The following is a 24,056-nucleotide window of genomic DNA, read 5'->3' as shown; positions in this document are numbered from 1 at the left end:
GGTTCTCCAGAACCTGTCAGAACCTGCTGGATTTCACCCCTAGACTGTTGTCCCCCATCCAGGCCCCACAGCTTTTACCGTGACAGAGCAGTGACAGCATCCCTTGGATCACCAGGGATGGAGATATAAAATTGAGTATTGTCAGCGTACTGAGGGTACTTCAACCCACGATGATGGATGACCTTACCCAGGGGCTTCATATGAATGTTAAAAAAGAGTCGAGAGAGCCCTGTGGCACCATACAAAAGAGTGGCTGTGGCCTGGATCTCTCACTCCCTATTAACACCAATTGGGACCGACCTTACAAATATGAGCCAAACCAGCACATTTTCTTCCTGACAGTTCTGGGACGCATTGGTGCAGGTCAAGAGAGGAGAAACCATAGGGAAGAGCTAGTATCTAAATAATGTATCAAAATTCTATCCACTATTGCAGAGGTCTCCAACCTTGGTAACTTTAAGACTTGTGGACTTCAAGTCCCAGAATTCCTCAGCCAGCTTTCTGGGAGTTAAAGTCCACAAGTCTTAAAGCTGCCAAGGTTGGAGACCCCTGATCTAGAGTATTTGTGAATTTGAAGCTTAAGTACTATGGAAGAAAAGGGTTTGTTTTTACCCAGAACCAAAAAAGGGAGTTGCACTGTACATTTTGAGTTGTTCCGGTTAGAACATTATGAGAATCAGGCTGTTTCGAACCGGGACTTTCTGCACACACCAGGCTTTTATACAGAATTGCTTTGGCAACTTGGCTTTGAAAAATAGATTAGCCCAGCTAACAGCTGAGCTGTACCAGGCAGCTGTTAGGCAAGCTGCTGTTGAAGGGTGGGGGGGTGTTGAATGCATCTTCAAAAGGACCCCCCCTAAAAGCTCACAGGTACTGGGGGAAGCAGCACACAGGGCAAGACAGAATAAATTATCATGCTTACTTCATTGCCCCCCACCCACAAGTTCTGGATTTTACTTGGACTTTTTATGACCATGGAACAGACCCCAGTTCAAAAGGAGCCTAACAGCTCGCCAGGGTTGAGGTAGCAGCCCCGTAAAGGGGAGAGCCAGTTCTCTCTTGCTTTAACGCACAATCCTCTCCAGTGCAAGTAGCTGTTGGCCAGGCTCCTGTTGAATACACCCATGCCAAATATTTGCACAACGCTGTTTTAGTTATCTTGGGAGAGATTACCTCCTCCCCATTCTGATCCCAAGCTAAAAAGCTGACTGTGGGTGGATCTTTGTCTGGCTGGGTGACATTTGGTGGGAAGGCAGCACCACAGCAGCAAATTTTACAATAACAAAGTTTTCCTCAAGGATTTGTGGAAAGACTTTAATTCAGCAGAGGGGAAAGGCCCCATGTCTGCACTTGGAGTACTCTAGCTTGGGGGCGGTGGGGGGGGGGGAACTGACTGCAGATGTCTTGGATTGGAAGAGCTATCGCGGTGGGATTGTATGGCATGTCAATCAGAAAGAACAGGAACAGTTGTAGCCTTTGACAACAATGCCTCACCCTAACTGTCTTCAACTGGTTAGGGCAAACTGTTGGGAATGGAGCTGACAGGAAAAACCCACAACCCTCACAGGAACAAATTTAGAGCCAGAAGTGCCTCTCCACTAACCTGAATTCACTGTGCCTCTTGCACCTTTCTCTGAACCAGAAAGTGGGTGGGGGGTTGGGTTTCCTCAGGTAGGACAGAAAAGGTTCCATGTTCTCCTGAGCAATTTTTCCTTTGACTTGACTTGGTCAGGGGGAGGGAGGGTCTCTGCAGCTTGTTGAGATTTGTCCTGGTCCTGTTTCTGCTGGGATTCTGAGAGCTGAGCATGGGGATCTTCTTTTGCTCCTTACAAATGGTTTCTAGGGAGGCTCTTGTACAGGGGAATAAAAAGGTGAAATCTAGGCAGAGCTTTTTGTTGGAGAATTGCTGAATTATGCTGGACTGTCTTCAGTAGCTGGTGTGGATCATTCCATTTATTTTAACTTAATTTCATTTTATGTATTCAATTTAGGTTCCGCCTGGTGATGATGATAATGATAATAATGATAACAACAACAACAACAACAACAACAACAACAACAACAACAACAACAACAACAACAACAGAGTTGGAAGGGACTTTGGAGGTCTTCTAGTCCAACCCCCTGCCCAGGCAGGAAACCCTACACCACTTCAGACAAATGGTTATCCAACATTTTCTTAAAAATTTCCAATGTTGGAGCATTCACAACTTCTGCAGGCAAGTTGTTCCACTTATTAATTGTTCTAACTGTCAGGAAATTTCTCCTTAGTTCTAAGTTGCTTCTCTCCTTGATTAGTTTCCATCCATAGCTTCTTGTTCTACCTTTACAGCCAGTACAGCTATAGAGCAAAGCACCGATGAGAGTTCCTGCTGGTGGGGTACTTGTTTGTCTGAAAGCTTTGGAGTGCCCAGTATCTCAACCTGCAACCAAGCTGACCCAGGTGCTCAAATGAAACAATGACAAGGATATTGGATATTGTAATGATCCAGGAGAGCCATCAAATTTCCATTGGAAAGTCATAGGTCAGCATGAGGCTCTCCTGCTTAAGGACTCTCCCATTGCCTCTTCTAAGGCTGTTTCTAAACACAGAGAAGATATGTATAATTGGAACCAAAAGCTCATGTGCTCATAATCCATAAGGGACATTTCTTTAAGGCTCTCTTCTTGGAATTCTTCATGCTACCCACCCAACATTCGAGGAACCTGCTCTTTGGGAAAGCGGTTGGAAGACTGGAAATGATCATTTGATGGGGCTCCACTCCACTGCATCAAATTACCTCATCACTTTAACATTTTCTGAAACTGTACTGTACAAGTAGAATCCCTTTTCAATGACCCAGCAGTCAAATTATTCCTTTCTTTTGTTCTCTTTTGTTCTTTGCATGGTCAGAAGCTGCCCTACCTACATTTGCATTATGAGAGAAATAGTAAAGAAGATTGACAGTTCTACATAACATTCAATATTTCTGGAATTCTCAAAATATTTTATTCTTTTTTGATGTGTTAGGGCAGGAGTGTCAAACTCAAGGCCAGGGGGCCAAATCTGGCCCATGGGGTTTTTAGATTTGGCCCACAGACCACCTTGGAAACAGCAAAGGACCAGCCCACTGTGCCTCTGCCAGCAAAAATGGAGCTTGGGCAGCCCTCCCGGGCTCCATTTTCACTGGCAGAGGATTGCAGGAGGCCATCGCATCTGAAAACAGAGCTCTGGAGCCCATTTTTGCCGGCAGAGCACTCGGGCCACCAGAGGCGCCTCCAACACGAGTGACGTTGAGCTGCCCACACCCATCCCCGGCCATGCCCACCCTGGCCCCCGAGGTCACTGAAGTGGCCCTCAATGAAATCGAGTTTGATACCCCTGTGTTAGAGAATTATCGAACCCTTCTTCAAAATTCCATTTAGCGGATTGAACAAGGGCAGATCATCATATCTTGACAGAAAGTTCAGAAGACTTCAGTTTAGGATCACTCAGGACATTCCAAGTAAAGCAAGAGAAATCTTTCAGGTATCTTCTCCACATATTCTGAGCATATGTCCTACAGACAGTTTACTTCAACAAGGAATTTGCCACACTCCATCAAATCTCTCTCTCTCTCCCTCTCCACTGTGTGCTGGTCATAACTTTTCAGAAACAAGAATCTGTTTGCCCTAGGTTTTAGAAGGATGGTGTGAACTGAGTTCAAGCTTTTCAGCATTTTCACAACAGAGATGTTTTTCTCTGGAATTTCAACAAATGGATTCAATTTCATGTCATGCATGAAATACACACCACCGTATTGGAATACACACAAGTGAATTTGTGTGCTGGAAGTACGTTTCGCTAATCATGTTTGAAGTTACATTTTGACCACAATGTTGGCTTGGGTCTCGACCAAAAGATAGACCTCAGCAGCAGAAACATGTTCAGCTAAATAGCTGCAGCCACTATGTCTTTACTTGGAGATAGCCCTATTTTACACTCAGCATAAGCCTATAGAATTCCTTGGATGGTTAAATATGAAACTCTTGGTAATTTTTTAAAATAATATTCTCGGTGCCAACATCCATTCCTTCTCATGCATGCTCAACAAAAGTGTTTAAAATGTGTGCTAAGCTATGTTCTTATGCAACAAGACCAAAGTTTACAAATATGTTTCTTTTCTCCTTTATCGTGCTGGAATTTACTGAGCGTTGCCTTGCAATTACTAATCCCTATTGCGCAAATGTTAGTTCAGGATGACCTGCTCTTCAATATAGCAGGTGGTGTTGGTTTGTAAAGCTGGTTGCACCTGAAAACAAGAGTCCCGATGGATACCCCATCCCTTCAGGAGACAAATAGTGCCCTCTTTCAAAGACTGCTGGAGGGAGGGAGGGTGAAATCTGTTCTGAATAGCAGGGCCTGGCCCAGGCATTTCAACTTAGACATTCCTTTCTTTTCAGGTTTCCTTTATTAAGCAATCATATTGGAAATCTCCAATAGGTGTATTTTTAACCCCAATTAATTTTGATGGCGAAGCCCTATTCTTTGAGTTGAAATGCTGAGAATGATTACTGGAAGCGGTTTCCCTGACACATGATTGCTTCCATCTGTAGCAGCACCATAGTAAACTCAGCAATTTTCTTTCAACGTTTTTAGAATGGTGCCCACACAATGTGGTGCAAGTGCAAAGTTAACAATTGCTGTTGCCCTAGTTCAAGTACTTGACAATTTTGAGGCCATCTGAGTCTCAGGGAATGTCTCATTCATCCAAGACAGATGTGCAGTCCACTGCCTTGAGACTATTCTGAAGTGTGAAAGCCTTCTCTGCTGCGGTAACAGCACCCTTTGAATTTGCTTTCTGGTTCCCCAAAATGATCTGTTAATTGTGCTCTTGCCTCCCTCTTGAATTGCTTTCTTCTGCTGATCTAAACCCATCGGATGCTGGAAATCAATTGCATCTTTATCTGCCAAGGAGATAAAGGTATAATATACTCCCTATGCCATGTACTCTCAGAGCCCCATTCTGCTTTTATCATTTTTGAAAACTGCAAAACCAGGGCTTTTGCAGTGGTAACCAGTTCTTTGACTCCAGTTCTTAATTTTCTGCTCTGGGGAGAGATTATCAGACTTTTATTCTATCTCTTTGGCGATATAATATCAGAGAATGGTAAAGTGGTGAATGAAATGTTTCTCTTTTTACAGTGTTGGGGGATGTGAGTCTCTCTAGTAGGAAAACTGAAAGGCTCAAAGTTGGTTGAATCTTGCCACAAGCACCAGTGGTCACAGAGAAATGGCCTAACTGGTAAAGATGCCTTGGTATTTCCTGAAAGGAAAGTGCAGCATATTCAGGAGCAGCAAAAGCAAAGAAGTAGGTGGACCCACCGATAGAAGAATGCAGATTCCGCTGAGAAGTTGTCTGAAATGCTTTCCTCAATACATGAGAATATTTCTGCTAGTTGATGATGTTACCTAGTTTGGGTAATGTAATGTCTGCAAGAAAAGCAAGCTCAGAGAGCACTAAGAACTCCTCATTCTTTCCTCATTTGTGGCATATCAAAAGGAGTCTATGTTTTATTGAAAGTCATAAGCTTGTGAAACAGGGATGAGGCAGTGGGCCACTCATAAGGTGGCATCACTGAAGAAAGAGTTATTTACACCATTACACCACACCATTCAAAGGGCGTTCACCCCAAATTGTATAGACTGAGAATCTCTACAGACATTTTAGCTATACTGCTTGGGATAAACACCTTTTGAATGGTGCGGGAGCAGGAATGGATTTCCAGATGAAAAATTGCAGACTGCAGGAACCAGGAACACTACTTAGGTGACCCTGAGGACACAGATAAACCTCCAAGTGCTTCAAAAGCCCTCTAAAAGGATGCAAATGACCAGCTGTCTGCAGGGAATATAAATCCTGTCAGAGCAAAGAACCTTCTTGGATGAGAAGCAAAATGTCTTCAAAAGAAAAAACAAGAAAGTCCAGTTGCCTCCTGAAATACCTTTGGTATTTTCAGATTTTGAAAAAAGGCTGTGGCCATGAGATATTTATTTATTTATTCCTCCAATTAATTTATACCCTGACTTTCTGTTCAAATGTCTTCCCAAGGTGGCTAAAAGTAAAACACACAATACCAAGAGTTTGAAACTAATATCAAGGCAGGAGCTTTCTTGATTTTTTTTTTCAAGCCTCAACAGGTGCTTCTACAGGAATTGGCTGTTTGTTATTTACCGCTGAAAAACAACAGGAAGGAGCTGCTGGAATTTATAGGAAAACATTTCTGGGGGCTGTGAATGCAGTAGGGGAGAAGTGAGCGAGAAATCAGCTCGTTGGAAGGAATAATTTGCATTGTGACACTTAGGCAATGAAAAATTATTGAGGATAGCAAGAAAGCTGATCCTTCAGAGCTTGGTAATAAAGTAAAACGATACGCTGGAAACGTGCACCCTGCTACTGTACTGATCATTTGTTGCTTCCTGTTCCGTAGAACATTAACAGCGATGCCCCCTAAGGCAAATCACCCTGGCACCTTGCTGGCTGAATACATACAAGGATTTTTTTAAAAAATGCAACTCAAGATGCTGAGACAGATTTGTTGCAAGTTTCCATCTTTTGTAAGGTTGGACGTTGACAAAACACTGGCAGTCATAGTTTTGTTTCGGTGAGCATTCGGCCAGCTGGCCCGTGCTCGGCACTGAATCCTGCCCCATGGAACTCCCCAAGCAGCCCCTCCCAAGATGGGGAGGAGCCAGAATGAGGTTCTTTGTTTTCTCCTTGCATTGATGAGAGCCCAGGTCAAGGGGAAAGGCCACAGTTCAGAGGGCAAGAGGACAACTAGGAGCTATATTGTCTACTCATTTCACAAACGACTGAATGTGCCAGCTGAGGGTGAGGCAGTGAAATGGCTCTGGCTGCTCTCTTTTGTTCCTTGAGGCACCAAAGGAATTGAATCCTGCTTTTGGCTGGATTACTTATATTTCTTTTGGAATATACGCAAAACTACTAGCTCTGCAATCAGTTGTCCAAAGAGGAAAGGGTGACAATTCCATCACCAGGATCGAACAGCATAAAATTGTGTGGGTTGTTATTTATGGGTTTTGGAATGTTTCGATGCTTTTTCGGCTTTTCATTAAGCCTTAAAAAACCCACACATCTCACTGATGAATAAAGAAAGAAAGATCTAAAGTACGGCAACTCTATTTTAAAAGCAGAAGTTTTTGTTAATTTAAAACTTCTTTGTGACAGTTTGCTGAAGTTAAAGCTTTCAGCAAGAAACGATGGTTTAAAATGGCTTAGTTCAGTTTGCAAAACCACCAGTTTTCTTTGGCAGGATTTGGGGAGGCCAGCTTGCTGAAGATCCGAAGGCCTGGCTCAGTTGATCTGACAGTCCCATGTTCCATGCTGGAAGAAAGCCAGACTGTCTGGGAACTATGTCATACATCTACACAAGCGAGACCCAAGGTGATTATATATTCTCTGTACATCCAGATTTGTTTTAACCATGGCTTGTTGAACAAGCCAGAAGCAAAACTGAATCAGTCTTAAATGTTTTATAGCTTGTTCAGCTGATTCCTGATCCAGATAAAAAGGCTGATGCATAGAAATAAAGCAATAAACCATGATTTTTCATCTAGACCTGACAGCATGTCATTGTTAAAATTAACCAAAATTCCACAAAAGAAGGAGAAACATTGGTTTCTGATTGTGGTATGCTGCCAAAATTTAGCTCTGAGATCATTCCTGGGATAAATTCAACAGCTAAGAAATAAACTATATTAAAAGTTAGCATTATGTATGAATCAAGTGATTCATATACCTTGCAATACAGATACAAAAATGAAAAGTAGTATCAGTATCTAACAGTAAAGTTAGTTGTTTGTAAGCTGTCAAACATATCAATAATACAAGAAGCCTTGCTAGATTCAAGGTCTGGATTCATATATTATGCTAAGCCATAATTTGCTTAATTTTAATTTAGCAGTTATTCCTTAATTGCTAAACCATGTATATGGCTTAGTGGAATAACACAACTGAATCAGTATGGGAAATGGAGATGATTATTACTTCACTCTCCTTAAATTATACCAAATAAACTTTCTTATTCTGAAAGGTAGACACTAAGATAAAGATACTAGTTTGTACTGGAATTGGCTGTCCTATAAACAAATGAAGAGGGAGGGAGGGAGGAATATTGTTTTAAGTTTTTAATGTAAACCTCCAGAGGAGGATATCTGGGTTATAAAAACTAATAATAATAATAATAATAATAACAACAACAACAACAATAATAATAATAATAATAACAACAACAACAACAACAACAACAACATATTGCATGAAGTGCTAACGAAGTGAATGTAGTTTCTTCTGCTTGATTTCTTTAAACAGTTAAATCTGAGGTGAGGGACAGGGGGAAGTAGAAGCCACGTTTCCAAACTTTTTTCAGTCTCTATTTCTATTAGCTGCCTTCCCCAAAATGAGTGTGGACTTGCTCTTCAACTCCTAGATGACTGGCAAGGCAGGCATAAATGACTTAATGAGTCTCTCCTCTTAAGTGAAAGCAAAAGCCAATTCAAAGCTAAATTGAGCTGCAAGTTGGTTTAAGAATAATGGGTAAAACCTTTATGAGCCTTCGTTTGGATGTGGATTATTGAAAGGAAGAGACATTGACAAAATTCTCTTTTTATGTGGCTCCCATTCATTAAAATAAGTCAGTAAGAATTCCCAAGGTCTGAGCTCTGTCAGTCTAATATAAATTATAGCCTTGGTTTAATTTTGCACTGGAAATGCAATATGGTATGCATGCCAAATTATTTGCAAAGGAAGCTTTGCTATCCCTCCTTTAGTTGTCTCTTGGACTGAAAGGGTGATGTTGACCTTAGACTAGACTGTATCTTTGTAGCTTGCCTCGACTTCTGGATCCCAAAGATTTCAGAGCAGTTTCAGGACAAAAAAACAAAGAAATGCCTAGAATCTTGCTGGAGAAAAACTAGAAGCAAATCCAATTAGATTAATGAAGAACTACACTGTGGAAATAACTGGCTAAATATAATTATTATTTTTTTGCTCTTAGTGCATTCTCAGATTTAAAATGACCTGGTCTCTCTTAGGAACAGAAGGGTCATATAACATCCTATTGAGGTGACTGAAACATGGTCTTGCATGGTTACTTGGGAGATACCCCTGGTATATATCTCAGCTCCTGCTCAGCCAATGTGATGCCATCAAGCCTCACTTCTTGAGGTTCTATCTCCGTAGCTGGAAACTGTGAAGATTTATATGGTAAGGAACAGGCTCAAGTTCAAGCCGAGCAAAATTTTATGGAGGTGTTCTGTTTCCCTTCCCCCAATACTCCCAGCAAAGAGTCCGTCAGAGGCCTTCCTTTTTTCCTTTTATTTACATAGATACATGTCCTGGCCACGTCTACCCACGGGCCTGCCAAGTTTCTGGAGATAACGAGGAAATTATAGATAAGGCCAGAATTACTCACGAATATATTCTTCCCTCCATTAAAACAGTTAGCTCGCGCCAATTCATTAGCTCGCGCCAACTCATTACTTTGTCCAAGACAAAAAACCAGGAAGTCCCGCCTGCTATTTATAGTCTCTGCAGATGTCACTGCATGACAATTATGACTTGGCTTTGTCCCAACTCTTCCGCTGCTGCGCACGCCGATCAAGCCTTCGTAATCTTGCGTCCCTCCAAAACTGTTCTTGGGGCGTTGCCAAATCAGAAGAAGGCCCGGGAGAATCAGGCCTTGCCGGCCCCTCCCTTTGAGTGGGTGCCAGGGAGGAGAGGGCTCAAGAGAAGCAGGGCTTGCCAGGTCTTCTCCTCATTTTCTGAATCATCCGAGTCCAGGAGTCTGGGTCCAGGAACCTGGGTCACAACACTATCCTCACCGCAGGGCCCTTCCCCGGGCTGACGATCGGGATGCGGTCGGGCTGGGTTCTGCTCATGGAAGGCCTGCACCAGGTCAGGGCATGAACGTCGGAGGCATCTACCCAGGAGAAATCAGTCCCGTATCCCTTCCACGCGATCAAATATTGGAAACGACCCTTTAGCCAGCGAGAGTCTCTTACGCTGTGGACTTCGTATTCCTCCGACCCGTCCTCGGCGACAGTGACGGGTGCTGTTGGGCACCGAAGGGGACTCGGTGTGGCCTCAGGAACCAGAAGGGACCGGTGAAAAACGGGGTGGATCCGCATGGATCGTGGCAGGGTCAGTCGGTAGGCTACCGGGTTGATGACTGCCTCGACAGGGAACGGGCCGATGAATCGGTGGTCCAACTTCTTTACCGGCCGGTCGGACGGGAGGTGTTTGGTGGAGAGCCACACCCGGTCTCCAACTGCCAGCGGGGGCATTGCCCGTCGGGAGCGGTCAGCGGACCGTTTGTAGTCCTCCTTTGCCCGATTCAGCTGCTGACGTACCAACTGTTGGACCGCATGCAATTCCGTCAGGAAGGTCTGCGTTTCGGGAACAGGAGAGTCCGGTGGTGCCAGAGGGAAGAGCCGCGGATGGTACCCACATTGGCAAAGAACGGGTCATCTGAGTAGAGGTGTGCTGAGAGTTGTTAAAAGCAAACTCCGCCAGAGACAGGTAGTCGCCCAGTTGTCCTGTTGCTGGTTGATGAAGCAACGGAGATACTGTTCCAGTATACCGATGACCTTCTCTGTACCCCGCCGGTCTCCGGATGGTGCGATGACGACAGACATACCTGCACCTCCAACGCGGCCATCAGGCTCTTCCAGAAGCGGGCTGTGAACTGAACTCCGCGGTCCGAAACCACCCTGTCCGGTAGACCATGGAGGCGGAAGATGTGCTGCAGAAAGAGACGGGCCGTTTTTGCGGCTGTGGGCAGTCCGCGGCATGGGATGAAGTGTGCCATCTTGGTGAGCATGTCCACCACCACCAGCACCGTGGTGAACCCAGAGGACGGCGGCAGGTCTGTCAGGAAATCCATAGAGATCGCCCCAGGGTCTGGCGGGTGTCGGCAAGGGTTGGAGGAGCCGGGGAGGGGCCCCCGTGGCGGTCTTGGCTTGCCGGCACGGTACGCAGGATGTCACGTAGGCATGTATATCATGCCGCACTCGGGGCCACCAAAAGGTCCGTGTCACCAGGTGGAGGGTCTTGAAGAACCCAAAATGTCCTGCTGCAGGGTTGTCGTGGCACTGGGTCATGACGAGGGCTCGGAGTGGTCCTGTGGGCACATATAATCGCCCAAACTTGAGTAAGTCCTCCTCCAAGGTCCAAGGAGACGTGGGGCCCACCTCCGCCTCCTTTGCTGCGACCAGGCGTCCTGGCGCTGCGCCTCGCACCTGGGCCCGCAAGTCCACTGGCTCCGTGCTGCGGCCAAGGCTTCTGCCGGCAGCACTGTCCGTGGAGGAAGGGGTCCTGGCGCAGAGGTACTCTGGCTTGCGGGACAGGGCATCCGCCTCCGGTTGTGACCGCTGGGAATGTAGGTCACGCGGAAGTTGAACCGGCAAAACAACGACCACCGGATCTGCCGCTGGTTCAACTTCCGAGCTGTGGTGAGGTGCTCGAGATTCCGATGGTCCGCTCGACCTCCACCTGATGTCGGGCCCTCCAGATGGTGTCGCCAAGCCTCGAATGCAGCCTTGATAGCCAGCAACTCTTTTCCCAGATAGTGTAGTTGCGCTCGGAAGGGTTGAGTTTCCGGGAGTAGTAAGCGCAGGGAAAAGTGTGCCACCATTCGCCGGAGCCTGTAGCAGCACCGCTCCCAGAGCCACATTGACGCGTCCGTTTCCACCACAAAAGGCCGGAGCGGGTCGGGATGCCTCAGGACGGGTTCCGTGACGAAGGCTTTCTTGAGGGCTGTGAATGCTTCTTGCTGCGGGGACCCCACCGAATGCAACCTTCTTCCTGAGGAGCTGGGTAAGTGGAGCTGTCAGTGTGGCGAAGCCCGGGATGAAGGTCCGGTAGTAGTTGGCGGCCCAGTAGGCGCTGAACATCCTTCACCCGACGAGGGCTTCCCAGCTACACAAAGCTTCTACTTTACATGGGTCCATGGCTATGCCTCGGGCGAGATGATATGCCCGAGGAATTCTATGGAAGTCCGGAAGAAGACGCATTTCTCCAGCCGCATTGAGTTGTTGCTCCAAGCGTTGCAGAACCAGACTGACGTGTCGAAGGTGGCTTTCCTGGACCGGGAGTAAATCAGGATGTCGTCGAGGTAGATAACCACGAACCGATCCAACATGTCTCGGAACACGTCGTTCATGAAGTGCTGAAAACGGCGGGAGCATTGGTCAACCCAAATGGCATGACAGTGTATTCGTAGTGTCCGTATCGGTGCGAATGCCGTCTTCCATTCGTCTCCTTCTCGTATCCGCACCAGGTTGTAGGCCCCCCGGAGATCGAGCTTGGTGAAGATCGTGGCCTCCCGCAACCTTTCCAGTAGCTCCGGGATGAGCGGCAGGGGGTAGCGATTCCGCACCGTAATGGCGTTTAGCCGGCGGTAATCACAGCATAGGCGCAAGTCCCCTGGCTTCTTCTTCACAAAAAGGGCCGGGGCCGAGAGGGACTTTGAAGGCGGATGAACGCTCGGGCCAGGTTTTTGTCCAGGAAGTCCCTGAGGGCGCCCAACTCGGGCTCCGACATGGAATACAGGCGTCCCACAGGCAGTGGTGCGTTGGGCAGAAGGTCCACGGGGCAATCGTAGGGCCGATGCGGGGGTAGTCGGTCCGCCTCCTTCTCGCTGAACACGTCGGGCAAGTCCGTCAGCTCAGGTGGCAAGGTGATGGCAGCGGTGGGACGTTCTGGCCGGCACAGGTGTGGCGGATGTGATCGACGCACTGCAGACTCGGGAAAGAGATGGCGTTCCGCGACCAGGCCACCTGAGGATCGTGGGTCCGAAGCCAGGCCAACCCAAGGACCAAGGGAAAATGAAGGTCCGCCGTGACATAAAACTGGATCGCCTCCTCATGGTCCCCAATAGCCAGGCGCAAAGGCTGGGTGGCAAATTTAATGGGGCCGGACACCAGTTCTCGCCCATCAATTGTCTCTACCGCATCGGAGGGTCCACGGAACCACGGGACCGCAAACTGGGTCACAAAGGCCTGGTCCATAAAGTTTGTTGTGGCCCCTGAGTCCACCAGCGCATGCGCCTGGAGCCCGTCCGACTGGTTCCCCAACCATATCCGTGTGTCCAGAATCAGATGCCGAGGGGGCCCAGAGTCTACTTCCGCAACGCCCAGTGGGGCTTAGTACGTGCCCGACCTAGGGTTTCCCGAGGTCGGGCCTGCTCCGCTTCCCGATTGGTCACGCTGTGATTCGGGACTGGCGTGCGTGCCCACCGCTTTCTGGGGCAAGAAGCGCGGCGGCCGGGCTCCCACAGTACAGGCACAATCCCCTTGGCGCCCGGTTCCGCTCCTGGGCTGTTAGGCGAGGTCTGGCCGCTCCCAACTCCATGGGCTCTTCCGCAGCGGTTACAAAACGTGGGCGACCCTGGGTGCTGGTGGTGCAGGAAGTGGGGTGCAGATGTCGACGGAGGGTCCCGGGGTGCGACGGGACGGTCGCCGCTGCAGACGGGCATCGAGGCGGAGACAAAGGGCACCAAGTTGTCGAGGGTCCGCGGCGCCCACGCGGGCCAGCTCGCCTTGCAATTCCTCTGAGAGTCCCTCCTGAACGCGCCCACCAGCGCTGCATCATTCCAGTCAGAGTCCTGGCACAAAAGACGAAATTCGGCGATGTACTCCTGCAGGGGGCGTTTCCCTTGACGGAGTTCCTTAAGGCGCCTGGTTGCCGTCAGCATTGAACGGGTCCTCATACATGGTGCGAGGTGCTGCCAAAACGCTGTTGGTCCGCCAGCAGGGGCTGTCCTGGAGCAAGAGGGCGTGGCCCATCGAGCAGCCGAGCCGGAAAGAAGGTTAATCACGAAGGCCACCTTAGCCCGGTCGCCTGGGAAATCCTCTGGCCTCATAGCCATGTAGAGCTGGCACTGTCCCAAGAAGGTCGGGAACATCTCAGGCTGCCCAGAAAACTTATCCGCACGGTTATCGGGCACTGCGACGAGGAGGAGGAGTGGGAGGATGGGGGGCTGCAGGCACATTCCTGGCAGCAAGTTGGCCTGCCAAGTGAGCCACTTGCTGCTGGAGCTGTTGATTAGCCGTAGCTGCTCTAACTGCTGCTGTACCTGCTGCTGATCCATCTTTGGTGGAAGATGTTTTAGTCAGGTCTTGGACAAAATGTTCTGTTTCCCTTCCCCCAATACTCCCAGCAAAGAGTCCGTCAGAGGCCTTCCTTTTTTCCTTTTATTTACATAGATACATGTCCTGGCCACGTCTACCCACGGGCCTGCCAAGTTTCTGGAGATAACGAGGAAATTATAGATAAGGCCAGAATTACTCACGAATATATTCTTCCCTCCATTAAAACAGTTAGCTCGCGCCAATTCATTAGCTCGCCAACTCATTACTTTGTCCAAGACAAAAAACCAGGAAGTCCCGCCTCCTATTTATAGTCTCTGCAGATGTCACTGCATGACAATTATGACTTGGCTTTGTCCCAACTCTTCCGCTGCTGCGCACGCCGATCAAGCCTTCGTAATCTTGCGTCCCTCCAAAACTGTTCTTGGGGCGTAGCCAAATCAGAAGAAGGCCCGGGAGAATCAGGCCTTGCCGGCCCCTCCCTTTGAGTGGGTGCCAGGGAGGGAAAGGGCTCAAGAGAAGCAGGGCTTGCCAGGTCTTCTCCCTCATTTTCTGAATCATCCGAGTCCAGGAGTCTGGGTCCAGGAACCTGGGTCACAACAGGAGGTAAGTTTGGCCAATCAGCTCCTGAAGATTTTCATTTTTACTTCTGGAGGGACTACACTTCCCCAGTCAGAACTGATCAGACGTTTTTCCTGGACCTTACTTGAGGAGGTAATAGCAAGGGTGCCTAGGAACTCCTTTGCTGAAATACATCGTGTGTGCCAGTTGTAGTCATTGGATTGGGAGGCCTTGTTCACAATCACCCATGTGATTTGGTGACCTCTTATTGTTGCAATTGCACTTGATGAAGTTGAGACTGCCACTTAATACCACTTGGAAAGTAAACCTGAAAGTAAAATGCAGCTTTGTGGGTATTGAGGGTATTTAGTGTATGCCCATGTAACATCATTTCTGTTGCATGCCCACGTAGCATCACTACTGTACAAGCTGCTCTAGTTCCTGATAGGCTTACAAGTACAATTTAAAGTAGTTATTGTCAGCTACAGGACTCTTCAAGGCACATCCATCTTTGATTGATTTTGTCAATCAACAAGTAGGAAAAGGACAGGCAGGCCAAGACGTTTCTATTAAAGTTAAACAGTGAAATCTGGTAGGACTGAAGCACTATGCTTGCACTATCATCGTAGCTGCCCATGGAACCGCATCCCCACACACACACACACACACTCCCACCTCAAGTTTCAGATGGTTCTGACCTTGCTGGTCATTAGAAAGCCATGAAAACTGATCTTGTTACCTAGTTTGGTAATGAAATGCCTGCAAGAAAGCAACCAAGCTTGCAGAGCACCAGGAACCCCAAAACTTACTTTTTCCATTGACCAGAACAGTCCAGAATGTTGTCGTGGCTTCAGACTATGATAATATGTATGGCATGAATGGTGACCCAAGTGATATTGATACTTTTATATATTTTCTTTGGGTTATTTCCTTTCCTTTTGGGAACTTTATATTGTTTTCATTTCTTTGATTACCATATTTTTTGGAGTATAAGTATATCCCCCCCCCCCAAAAGAGGGTGAAATTTTGGGTGTGTCTGATACATTGAATGTAGCCCCGCCCACCCGCTAGAAAATGGGGTGTGTGAAGGCAGCAATAGGCTATGGTAATCCCTGCAGCCTGAAACAGCTGATCTTCAGGAGCCGATCAAACCGACAATCAGCTGCTTGTGCTAATCAGGCTGTGCTGAAGCTGAAGCTGAAACAGGATGTTTGCTGCAAGGAGGCAAATTGCTAGGAGGCAGAGGCAGATTTTTTTCCTTTTATTTACATAGATACATGTCCTGGCCACGTCTACCCACGGGCCTGCCAAGTTTCTGGAGATAACGAGGAAATTATAGATAAGGCCAGAATTACTCACGAATATATTCTTCCCTCCATTAAAACAGTTAGCTCGCGCCAATTCATTAGCTCGCGCCAACTCATTACTTTGTCCAAGACAAAAAACCAGGAAGTCCCGCCTCCTATTTATAGTCTCTGCAGATGTCACTGCATGACAATTATGACTTGGCTTTGTCCCAACTCTTCCGCTGCTGCGCACGCCGATCAAGCCTTCGTAATCTTGCGTCCCTCCAAAACTGTTCTTGGGGCGTTGCCAAATCAGAAGAAGGCCCGGGAGAATCAGGCCTTGCCGGCCCCTCCCTTTGAGTGGGTGCCAGGGAGGGAAAGGGCTCAAGAGAAGCAGGGCTTGCCAGGTCTTCTCCCTCATTTTCTGAATCATCCGAGTCCAGGAGTCTGGGTCCAGGAACCTGGGTCACAACAGGAGGTAAGTTTGGCCAATCAGCTCCTGAAGATTTTCATTTTTACTTCTGGAGGGACTACACTTCCCCAGTCAGAACTGATCAGACGTTTTTCCTGGACCTTACTTGAGGAGGTAATAGCAAGGGTGCCTAGGAACTCCTTTGCTGAAATACATCGTGTGTGCCAGTTGTAGTCATTGGATTGGGAGGCCTTGTTCACAATCACCCATGTGATTTGGTGACCTCTTATTGTTGCAATTGCACTTGATGAAGTTGAGACTGCCACTTAATACCACTTGGAAAGTAAACCTGAAAGTAAAATGCAGCTTTGTGGGTATTGAGGGTATTTAGTGTATGCCCATGTAACATCATTTCTGTTGCATGCCCACGTAGCATCACTACTGTACAAGCTGCTCTAGTTCCTGATAGGCTTACAAGTACAATTTAAAGTAGTTATTGTCAGCTACAGGACTCTTCAAGGCACATCCATCTTTGATTGATTTTGTCAATCAACAAGTAGGAAAAGGACAGGCAGGCCAAGACGTTTCTATTAAAGTTAAACAGTGAAATCTGGTAGGACTGAAGCACTATGCTTGCACTATCATCGTAGCTGCCCATGGAACCGCATCCCCACACACACACACACACACACTCCCACCTCAAGTTTCAGATGGTTCTGACCTTGCTGGTCATTAGAAAGCCATGAAAACTGATCTTGTTACCTAGTTTGGTAATGAAATGCCTGCAAGAAAGCAACCAAGCTTGCAGAGCACCAGGAACCCCAAAACTTACTTTTTCCATTGACCAGAACAGTCCAGAATGTTGTCGTGGCTTCAGACTATGATAATATGTATGGCATGAATGGTGACCCAAGTGATATTGATACTTTTATATATTTTCTTTGGGTTATTTCCTTTCCTTTTGGGAACTTTATATTGTTTTCATTTCTTTGATTACCATATTTTTTGGAGTATAAGTATATCCCCCCCCCCCCAAAAGAGGGTGAAATTTTGGGTGTGTCTGATACATTGAATGTAGCCCCGCCCACCCGCTAGAAAATGGGGTGTGTGAAGGCAGCAATAGGCTATGGTAATCCCTGCAGCCTGAAACAGCTGATCTTCAGGAGCCGATCAAACCGACAATCAGCTGCTTGTGCTAATCAGGCTGTGCTGAAGCTGAAGCTGAAACAGGATGTTTGCTGCAAGGAGGCAAATTGCTAGGAGGCAGAGGCAGATTTTTTTTTCCTTGTGCTAATCAGGCTGTGATGAAAATGAAAATGAAACAGGCTGTTGGCTGTTTGCTGCAAGGAGGCAAACTGCTGGGAGGCAGAGGCAGATTTTTTTTCTCGTTTTCCTCCCCAAAAACGGTAGGTGTTTCTTATAACATAACATAACTCACAGAATCATCTATTGTAATGTCCTTCCTGTCAAAGACTACTTCAGCTTTAATTGCAATAATACAAGGGCAACCAATAGATTTAAACTTAATGTAAACCGCTTTAATCTAGATTGCAGAAAATATGACTTCTGCAACAGAATCATCAGTGCTTGGAATACTTTACCTGACTCCGTGGTCTCTTCCCATAATCCTAATAGCTTTAACCAAAAACTTTCTACTATTGACCTCACCCCATTCCTAAGAGGACCATAAGGGGCGTGCATAAGCGCACAAACGTGCCTACCGTTCCTGTCCTATTGTTTTTCTTTTCTTCTTCCTATATATGTTTATATGTGTATATACTATATAATCTTTTTGTATGATGTTGTGACAAAATAAAATAAATAAAAAATAAATAAAATAACATAACATAACATAACATAACATAACATAACATAACATAACATAACATAACATAACATAACATAACATAACATAACAACAGAGTTGGAAGGGACCTTGGAGGCCTTCTAGTCCAACCCCCTGCCTAGGCAGGAACCCTACACCATCTCAGTCAGATGGTTATCCAACATCTTCTTAAAAACTTCCAGTGTTGGAGCATTCACAACTTCTGCAGGCAAGTCGTTCCACTTATTAATTGTTCTAACTGTCAGGAAATTTCTCCTTAGTTCTATAGTCCGGAGTGTCTTATACTCCGAAAAATATGGTATTGGTAATGTTGTCAGACACCCAGATTTGCTTGGCAAGCCATTTATATAATTGCTAAATATACAGAGGGTCCTTGACTAATGACCACAATTGAGCCCAAAATTTATGTTGCTAAGTGAGACTTTTGTTAAGTGAGTTTTGCTCCAAATTACAACCCTTCCTGCCACGGTTGTTAAGTGAATCACTGCAGTTGTTAAGTTAGTAACATGGTTGTTAGGTGAACGTGGCTTCCCTGTTGACTTTGCTGGTCAGAAGTTTGCAAAGGTGATCACATGCACTGCAACCGTGTTAAATATGAGTCAGAGGCCAAGCGTCTGAATTTTGATCCTGTGAGCCTGGAGATGCGGCATTGTCGTAAGTGTGAAAACGGGCATAAGTCACTTTTTTCAGTGCAGTTGTAACTTTGAAGTCACTAAACGAACTGTTGTAAGTCGAGGACTATCTGAAATTTGAATTAAATTATAAATAAATGTCGAATGAAGACATAATAAAACAGAATCCATTACACTTCATTCAGCTGCCTACAACTTAATATTGACATAATCTTTGCTCGACTCTATGTACAATGGCTCTTGAGTAAATACTGTTTTCCAGCATTTCAAATAGTGCTATCAGCTGAACTTCATTTGGAGATAGGATTTGTTAGTGGTGTGGTCTGGCACTTATTTTGATTCTGTGGATCAAGACATAAATTATGGTTTACCAACAACAAGCAAAATCTAGACATGCTGAAAATGTTTTTCACCACAGAGAATCCATTATGACTAAGCCTGACGGGAGGTAAATTTCCCTGGTCACAGAACAAGATTACAGCCCCAGCAGTCAAATTATGCTTGTATGTGAGAGCATGAAAGCATGTGCTTTCAAGTGTGTACTTTTTGTGAACTATGGCCATGCTGAAATATACAATTGGGCGCAAAGCACCCCGAGGATTCTGTGCTAATCCCAAATGAAGCAATATTATCAATAAGAGAGGCATTTATACTGTCATATACAAATACAAGAGAGCATTCTCAAGTACTGAGGTCATGTTTTAGGAGTAAAAATGTGAAAAAGACTGTGCTTATTGCCTTTGCCTGCCTGATTGCAAACGCTTGCCTATGCCAGGATATTAATTAAATGGGATAAACCATGGGGGTCCTAAAAATTATAGATGGATGCAATCCAACCCACCGCGTTTTCATTTGAGGATGTACATATAGTCCCGTAAAGGTAATTTTCTGCAAGTAATGTTTGCAATGGGACTCCAACTCCAGCATCTCTTTATCACCTGTTGGCAGAAAATAAAGCAGAGGCAAGTCCCATTTCTGCAGCTAAGAGCTCCACTGTAATAAATGAAAATAATCTCTCAGGTGTTTGAGGAACGTGCCTGGTATCACTAAGCTGAGCAGAGTTAAATGTTTTGTTTGTTATCGTTACTGTTGTTTGGAAATCTGGGCAGGGTTCAATAGAGACTAGATGTGTTGAGCCTACAGAGATTGTGTCTCTGTGTGTGTATTATTTTTATTTATTTGCTTGATTAATGTAAATTAATAAAAATATTAACCATTAAAAGGGAAGGGAAATGCACAGTGGAAAAGCAGTGCAGTATTATTTTATTACTATTTATTAAACAAATTTATTAAACATAAACAAATTATGGATTCATACATAGATGTCTCAGGAAGCTAACATTAAAAATCACAACACAATAGCAATAGCACTTAGACTTGTATAACGCTTTGCAGTGATTTACAGCCCTCTCTAAGCAGTTTACAGAGTCGGCCTATTGCCCCCAACAATCTGGGTCCTCATTTGGGGAGAAGGGAAGAGAGGGAGGAGAAAGAAGAGGAAAGGAGATGGATTGTTGTTGTAAAATTGGGTGAAGGAGAAAAGAAAACAGATGGGCAATTTCGTATTTTTTCTACCTGAGGGTTATACTACTGAAATTATAACAAAAGATAATACGGTGGACGTTAAAGCATATCGGTTTAGATGTTACTGCATACTTGTTAATATTTATATGAAAATAAAAAAAATCTGTAAAAGATAGGGGTAAATAATATGGAATAAGGAAAATGGAATGTAATAATTATGAATATGTTTATTTGTATTGAAATGTATGATACTCAAACACCACACCATCCACATAATGATATGTATAAATTTTAAAAAAATAAAAACTTGGAGAAAAAAAATGTGGGTCCTCATTTTACCCACCTCGGAAGGATGGAAGGCTGAGTCCCTCATTCCTCCATGGGAATAGCAACACAATCAAATAAACCATCTATTTCCATTCGTTGTCCCAAGACCTGTTGACAAAACTACACTTTAAGGTCTTTTGGAAAAGAAACAGAGTTGGGGACAACCAAACTTTAAGGTGAAAAATGTTCCATACAGAAGGGCCCATCACTAAGAATGCCCTTTTTCATGGTCCTACCCAGATTTACCCAGATTGACAACATGATCGCCAACATCTGATGAAGGATATGGCACAAGACGAAGAAGACCCAGATGTACATTCCTGATCAATGGGACCCATAACATGCCCTGCTTTCCCATCCTGATGGGCAGGCTGGATCTGAGGCAGACAGTCCTTCAAATCCTGGCTCCAAAATTGTGTCATCAGGTTAAATCAAAGCGAACCTGGGAAGCTTCATAAAACATAAAAACATTGCTCAAGGTTACCTATCTCTGTACAAGAAGAGGATTCCTTTGACCAAGCAGGAATTCTTAGTCCAATGCCACAATTTGATCGATTATGTAATCTATAAAACAATAAACATAGCAAACATTCTGAGCTGTTGCCCAATGACAGCTGACGCATATTTATTTTATTTATTACATTTTTATTCTGCTCATCTCCCCTATTTTGTATTTCAACGGTAGAATCATATCATGCCTTTCATACAAGAACTCAAGGCAATATGTATAGCACTATTATTATTTTTCCCCCCACAACAATCTCATGAACTGAATTCAGGTGAGAAACTGCTCCCAAATCACTCAGGGACCTTCTCACAGTTGAAGGTAGATTTGACTAGGACCTAAAGAGAAAAGAATTCCCCAAAATAAGACCCGATTTGGTGCATTGCTGCAGTGGTTAAGGTGTTGGAATGGCCTTAAGGAGAGCAAGCTCCTGGCTGTATATGGAAGGGAAGGGAAGGGAATGGAATGGAATAACAGAGTTGGAAGGCACCTTGGAGGTCTTCTAGTCCATCCCCCTGCATAACCCTGTAGGCTATGCACGACCCATTTATGAGCTTAAAGGTTTTTTGTTGGCTTTCACCACATAGTCAGACTGGGTCCCATTTTGTTCTCTTTTTCAATTGTTGTCCTGCTGGTGTTCAAACAGAATCCTAAACCTTTTTGCCTAATTTCTTTCCAAACATACTGTTGGCTTGGAAAGAATAAAAAGGGAAACTGCTCAGCAGAAAACAAGCAGAAAGTGGAAGGTTTGGAGGGTGAGATGCGGGCAGTGCAGAAAAGAGAGGAGACGACAGGCAATGCTGTGCTTGGACTACAGATGGATAAAATGTCTTATTTCCTTAGGTTTCAAAATTTGGAAGAAGTGGACCAAGAAGACTTGAGAGATGTTGTGACTAAATTGTTGGGAGAATTTCTTGGGAGAGGTGTTGATTTCATGAATTGGGATGTGGATCGAGTTTATAGAGTTAATTAAATATGCACGCATGCAGTTCCCAGAGAGGTTCATGTCAAATTTGTGAGAAGAGAGACGAGAGATGAAATTCTTAGAAAACATAGGAGTGGGGCACTGATTTACAGGGGCAGGGAGATAGCCATTCTGAGGCAGATTCCCAGACAGGTACGTGAAAAAAGAAAGAAATATTATTTTTTGTCAAGCAAATTGTACCAGAAGGGAGTGGGCTTCAGATGGCTGATGCCAGAGGGATTGATGATTTTCCGGGAGGGCATTACGAAAAAATCAGTACAATTGCGGAGGCTACGGCCTATGTGGAGGAACACAAAGCCTCCTGGAATCAGATGACCCAGGAATTGAAGAAGGGAGGTTAAGGGCGGCTGCCGCTGTTGCCCCTGAGTTGGGTCAGGCTGAACCCAGAGTTCTGAGATCCAAAACTAGGAAGTGATAAAGATATTTGGGATTGTGTTGGTTTTCCTTATTCTCTTTTGTACGATATTCTGTTTATTCTTGACTCTTCTTTATTACGTATTTAAAATTTGTAAACTTAGCTACTTCGTGTCACCTGCTTGCCATATGGCTGTTGTATGTGTTAAAAAATTTGAGTAAAATTCTTATTTTAGATAAGAAAAATGAAAATTTACCATACCTGATATGTATTTGTATAAACCTTTTTTTGACTAATAAAAACTTTTTGAATAAAAAAAAAAAAAAAAAAAAAAGGGAAACTGCTGCTGAAATTGTCACCAAGCCTTCCACTTGAGTATTTATACTCCACCAGTACCTGATAGAATCCTCAAATAGCTTTTAGCAGATTGCAACAACCTGATATACTCTGCCAAACTCTTCAAATTTGCACCCTTTGACCCTCAAGATGAGCTATCAACAATCGTGCCTGTGTTCTCACTTGCAAATTCATGATATTTGCATAGGAGGTTTAGCGAGAAAACTCTTGTATTTCACGTATTGTACTTGAATAGAGAGATCTTTCAGATGGAGGGAAGTTGAGGGTTTATTCACTCCCATTAATGTTCACCTTGCGAAAACATGAAGCCCACCCGCTTCAGTGTCTTCCTCCATCTTCTCCTCTCCACTTAAGTCGAGTGTGATCATTTTCAATGACTCAGACCTATGGCCACAGAATTGAAGTTAAGTTCCTGGTACACGTTCTATGGAAAAAGATTGGCAGAATAAACTCTCTCTGTGTGTTTTCTCAGAGGTTGTCTCCCCTGCAAGTCAGTGGGGATAGATTGCCCTCTTAAAAAAGGTAATGGAAGGACAAGAGGGAAGCCAAGCGAGAAAATACAGCTCTGTTTCGCCTGCTGCCAAAGGAATTGCTCAGCAGAGTCAAAGAAGACACATGCTAGCTGAGTGGAACGCTGCTGCAGATGTCTCTTCTGCTAGAGTCGTTACCATGGCAAAATTTGCTTGTTGACTGAACACCAAATGGTGAAAGAAATCATATAAAGCTGCCTGTGTGGCTTGTTCCCAGAGAAGCTTGCCACAGCCTTGAAGAGGCAGCTGTCGACTCTAGCAGTGTCTCACACCAACTGCAACTTTGCCTACCAAGTTAAATTTAGCAGGTAAATCCATTCATAGGCAAATACTAACTGCTGAAGCTTTGTTTGCGTTAAACAAGAAAAGACTCCTATAAACATTTGGTTCTAGCTGTTTAGATATTACGAATCATGTATCCTATTAATCTTCTCATCGTTCCCATCACCAATCTCTTTCCACTTATGACTGTATGACTGTAACTTTGTTGCTGGTAATCCTTATGATTTATATTGATATACTGACCATCATTTGTGTTGTAAATGTTGTACCTTGATGAACGTATCTTTTCTTTTATGTACACTGAGAGCATATGCACCAAGACAAAT

The 24,056-nt window shown here is 45.0% G+C and overlaps 1 long non-coding RNA gene across 1 annotated transcript; it reads left to right on the top strand.

Moving 5' to 3' along the window:
- Window positions 1-6,502: 6,502 nt before the first annotated feature.
- LOC131191535 (uncharacterized) lies at window positions 6,503-9,210 on the top strand. The gene is made up of 3 exons (XR_009153530.1): window positions 6,503-6,624; window positions 7,294-7,424; window positions 9,074-9,210. It is a non-coding gene; the product is annotated as an uncharacterized LOC131191535 (long non-coding RNA).
- The last annotated feature ends 14,846 nt before the right edge of the window (window positions 9,211-24,056 follow it).

The sequence above is a fragment of the Ahaetulla prasina genome, chromosome 2 (genome assembly GCF_028640845.1).
Source record: "Ahaetulla prasina isolate Xishuangbanna chromosome 2, ASM2864084v1, whole genome shotgun sequence".
NCBI classification, from domain to species: Eukaryota; Metazoa; Chordata; class Lepidosauria; order Squamata; family Colubridae; genus Ahaetulla; species Ahaetulla prasina.
Note: the sequence above shows the minus strand (reverse complement) of the source record. Positions and strands in the feature narration are given on the sequence as shown.